We start from the raw sequence: 5,592 nt of genomic DNA on the forward strand, positions 1-5,592 counted from the left end.
TGGGCATCTATATTTATCCCTTGATTTATAAATTGCCTGAAATTTGTAATTAGTCATGCTTTAGTAGGATCTTCCTTTAATTATGTCTTGACTTTGTGGTGTAATAAGCTTTGAAGTTTAAGACATTTTTCTTAATATTTCATATTATTTCTGTTACATTTTATAATGCCTTCATATTTCCAGTGCCTGAAAAATACATGTGTGTTAGTTTTAATCTCTCATCATTTGACTACTGCTATTTTGATTATTGAACAGTTTATTTCCCATATAATTAGTAACATAGCCAATGATTCATAATATTCTTGCAGAGCATGTCTTTCTTATGACATTTTCAAGAAATTGCTGTCAAGATAGGATGACTGACGAGTTTCAGTTTTATGTTATATAAAAGCAGCTTTAACACTGATTTACCCAATGTTTTTTGTCATGGGTTATTTCCTTGCTTAGTTCATGTTATTGGGACAAGAGAAAAGTTTTTTTAAAAAAAAATTGGTGCACAATTTTAATAATAGATTAGTATACACTAAAGATCATGTTTTAGGATTTTAATTCTTACAGATTTACATCCAGATTATTAAAGTTATATTTATTATTATTATTATTTTCTTTATTTACATTTCAAATGCTATCCCAAAAGTTCCCTATACCCCCCACCCCTGCTCCCCTACTCACCCACTCCCACTATTTGGCCCTGGCCTTCCCCTGTGCTGGGTCATATAAGGTTTACAAGACCAAGGGGCCTCTCTTCCCAATGATGGCCGATTTTTTAACTGCCAACATTTTCCTAAGTTAAAAGTGTGTTTGGAGAGTATGTAAGACACTATAATTTATACCTAATAAGTTTGTTATTAGTATACCTTATTTGCATTTCCCTTCATAATAAGATAGAATTTTAATGTTCATATAAATATTCAGTAATATATTGGTCACTGAGAAAGAAAATATATGCTAATGTCTCCTACACATTGTCTAACAACCTTTTGGCTAATTGTCTTGTTAGCTGCTTTAAAATTGCCACTAACATAAATATTTTCCTTTTACATATTATGTTGCATTTATCTCATAAATTTTTATTCAGAATTTAAGTATAGTCAGCTTCAGAACATGTTGTGCTATAGAAACATAACAATTTAGTGGAAGGAGATAGTGAAACCTTGGTTAAGTCAATAAAATGAGCAGCTCTGATAAGAATAGTGCTATGATTAATAATTAAAGATTCTAAGTCCTTTGTCTGGCCTTAGTAGGAGAGGGTGTGTCTGGTCCTTCAGTGACTTTATGTACCAGGGATTGGTACCTAGCAGAGCGCCCCCCTAACAGAGGAGAAAGGGTGGGAAGATGAAAGGTGTCTATATGAGGGAAGAACTTAGAGGAGTGTGGTACTGTGGTCAGGATGGTGAATGGATAGATAAGTCAGTGAGAAAAACAGATCCTAAGACCCGATTCTTCTCTTTTATTGTGATGAGTGTTGGCAGATTACTTTAACTCTTTATAAGGATGTGCCATATTATAAAACTTGTATTGTGGTAAGAAAAGCTTAAAATGAACAACAATGCAATAATTAGCAAAGATTTTTTAAAAAAGAAAACGATGAATGAAATACAAAATGAAGTACAGCTTTACAAAAGATGAATAGAGCAATTTAGAAAATAAGAACTCAGGAGTGATAGATAGCCTGAGTAAAAAATAAGATTATACTGGGAAGTGCAGAATGAATCATATTTTCAATGAATTCAATAACTCACTATATTGTTTCCAACTGCACTTCCTGAGATTAATTTTTACTCGGGCTATACAAGAAAGCTGCACAATACACGCTAATGGAGTATAAAAAGTAAATCAGTGTTTTATGTAGTCTCTACAAGTCCATATTGGATATAAGGAATGTGCCTACTTCCCATTGTTTGAAAAGACCCCTTATTATATCTATATTACAATTACAACATAACTAAGAAGCTAGAGACACCACAACCTCGAGGCAAATTATATCATGTAATAAATATAGAAGTGTTCTTTGGCAAGGCATTGGATGATTCTTAGACGATAGAACAGGAATTACTAATGTAAGATGATTAGTCTTTGTTATGAAACTGTGTCATGTTTAATCACTTTATACCACTATAGGTCAGCACATTACTTCATTATACCCAGGAAAGTCAGGTTACATTAGGATTTTGATGTTTCAAAGAATGGATTTTGCTCTTGAAATATAAAGTTTCATTAAACGCATGGTACTATGATGAAGAGGTTGATAGTCACTGTTAGCAGTTACCCACATACAAAGGTAAAAAGGTAGAGTAGGGTCATTTCAAATTCAAATTATAAGCTGAAGTCTGCTGGAAATATGAAAGAAAACTGCAATGAGAAAATCATACATGCTATGTGGTATCTCATTTGGAATATATACTGTTAAAAACGTGTCTTCTGTTTCTCAGAGGTGATAATATACTGTCCTTTCTCCAGCATTGTTTCCTTTTTCTTATGCAAAGAAACACATGATAGATAATTTGTCATCATCCCTGCTTATCCAGGCTATTTTCCCTTTCTAAGATCTTATTTTCTAAATTGCTCTATTTATCTTTTATCATAAGATACATTATGAATGAAAGATACTGCATTCTTTACAAAAATTATGGGGAAAGAAATTTCACTGTACCAAGTATGTTATGTGTTCATTCTGTAAGAGTTCAGAAACCAAAAAAGTACACTTATGAAAAAAGGGAATAAAAAGCCTGTGAAGTTGATTCACACTGTAAATTCCAGAACCTGGGAAACAGAGGCAGAAGCAAAAGCAGAAGCAGATAGATCTCTTGAGTTTGAAGCCAGCCTGGTCTATAGAAAGAGTTCTAGGATAGCCAGGGCTACACAGAGAATCCCTGTCTTGGAAAAAAAGGAAAATAAAAAAGGAAAAAAAGGTCTATTGTTAAAAACAATTGTAAAATTCCAACATGAGACATCTTCCTTCCTTCCTTCCTTCCTTCCTTTCTTTTATTTTCTTTTTTTTTTTCTTTTTTGTCTTTTTGAGACAGGGTTTCTCTGTGTAGCCCTGGCTATCCTGGAACTCTGGAACTCATTCTGTTCAAGTTTTTAGTAGGCCTACTTGGTTTTACCCTTATTGGAGGACACAATTTTAGAGGAACTTTAATCCAGCAATGTGACTGCTCTGGTAAGGAATCACATCCAAAAACTTGGATTTGTGTGATCTAGCTGGAATGCAGACCTTTAATCTGGCTATCTAGAATACAGACACACCCTCAGTGTATACCTTTAATCACAAACAATGAAGGCAAAATTACTTTGTAGAAGGAAGCAGCCATATTTGAAGTGGCATCTAACTGTGTGGCACACAAAATGAGGAATCAGAGAAATATCTGAAAGAATGAGTCAGAAAAGATAAGCCCAACTGGAACAATAGACAAGAAAGAGAAGCTGTTTAAGAATAGTGTTGGGAGAGAGGGTCAGTCAGTTGGGAGTCAGTGCCATGAGGGCAGTATAATGGAGTTGAGTTTGTTCTTGAGTTCATGCTGTTGAGTGCAGGTCTGCAGAGGTAGTTGAAAGGAGAGAAAAAGAAAAAGCCAGAAGGGCTGGGGAGATGGTTCAGTGGTTAAGGTCACTGACAGCTCTTCCGGAGGTCCTGAGTGGTTAAGGTCACTGACAGCTCTTCCAGAGGTCCTGAGTTCAATTCACAGCAACTGCATGGTGGCTCATAACCACCTGTAATGGGATCCCATGACCTCTTCTGGTGTGTCTGAAGACAGCTACAGTATACTCACATATAATAAATAAATAAATCATTTAAGCAAAGAAGACGAAGCCAGAGGATTAGAACAAATCATTAGTTACTTTCGGGCCAAGTAGGACATTCAGTGAAGACAGTGAGAGAAGTCAGATTGAATCAGTCAGCTTGGAGAAGAGTTTGATCGAGAACAGCTGAGTTGAACCATTCATCCAGAGTTCAGAAAAAAAGGTAGAAAGGGTGAACTTATATATCAGTAAGCAACATGATTTGTGGTTGCTCAGAGATGACAATTACATCAGGTGAATAAAAGTTAGTTTTATACTCAATGGCATGTTTCTATTCTTTGTCCACAAGCTTCCTACCATACTATAAAGTTAGGGCTCTTGAAATCAAGTTTCAATACTAATCTAGTAATAAATTTCTGGTAACTTTAGCATGAATCCTATAGTGGTAGTTGTCATAAACAAGAAATTTGGGCAAAAGATACTGTCATTGTCATTTAGAGAAACTCCAAGAAAAAATTTATTTGCAATGCATTAAAGTATAACCTGAATGTTTACAGACAGAAATATTTAATCATATATATAATGACTGCAAAACTTATGGAAGAAGTTTTATTTTGCTCCTATTACATATGGGAATTATTAACTAGGATTTAATAAAATGTAGAAAAGTCAAAAATAATTCTATTGCCAGGCAAACACCGAAGTGGATGCTCACAGTCAGCTTTTGGATGGAACACAGGGCCCCCCAGTGGAGGAGCTAGAGAAAGTCCCCAAGGAGCTGAAGGGGGCTGCGACCCTATAGGTGGAACAACAATATGAACTAACCAGTACCCCCTGAGCTNGTGTCTCTAGCTGCATATGTAGCAGAAGATGGCCTAATCNGCCATCATTGGGAAGAGAGGCCCCTTGGTTTGGCAAACTTTATATGACCCAGCACAGGGGAAGGCCTGGGCCAAGTAGTGGGAGTGGGTGGGTAGGGGAGCAGAGGTGGGGGGGGAGGGTATAGGGAACTTTTGGGATAGCATTTGTAATGTAAATAAAGAAAATATATAATAAAAAATGGGAAAAAAAGAGAAAGAAGTGACCGTCCAGAGACTGTCCGATCTGGGGATCCATTCTATAAACAGTCACCAAACCCAGACACCATTGTGAATTCCAACAAGTGCTTGCTGAAAGGAGCCTGACATAGCTGTCTCCTGAGAGGCTCTGCCAGAGCCTGACAAATACAGAGGTTAATGCTTTCAGCCAACCATGGGACTGAGCACAAGGTACCCAATGGAGGAGCTAGATAAAGGACCCAAGGAGCTGAAGGAGCTTGCAGGAGGAGCAACACTATGAACTAACCAATAACCTTAGAGTTCCCAGGGACTAAACCACTAACCAAAGAGAACATATGAAGGGACCCATGGCTCCAGCTGCATATGTAGCAGAGGATGGCCTTGTTGCGCATCAAGAGAGGCCCTTGGTCCTGTGAAGGCTTGATGCCCAGTGAATGGGAATCCCAAGATAGGGAAGTAGGAGTGGGTGGGTTGGTGAGCAGGGGAGGTGGTTGGGATAGGGTGTTTTCAGAGGTAAAACCAGGAAAGGGGATAACATTTGAAATGTAAATAAAGAAAATATCTAATCAAAAAAAGAAAAAAAATTCTATTGGAGAAAACTAGAAAACTAGAAGACTAGAAAACTCTACATTAATTAAGACCCAAGTTTAAAATAACAGTAAGTACTGTTGATGTAAATCAAACATAAAGTAATATGAAGAACATATTTCATTTCTATTATTTTTGTCTATGCTGTATATTTTTCAGTGAGAAAACACCAGAAGGAAAAAATGATCAATATTCTGTAAAATGT

Source organism: Mus pahari, chromosome X (genome assembly GCF_900095145.1).
Source record: "Mus pahari chromosome X, PAHARI_EIJ_v1.1, whole genome shotgun sequence".
Taxonomy (NCBI): Eukaryota; Metazoa; Chordata; class Mammalia; order Rodentia; family Muridae; genus Mus; species Mus pahari.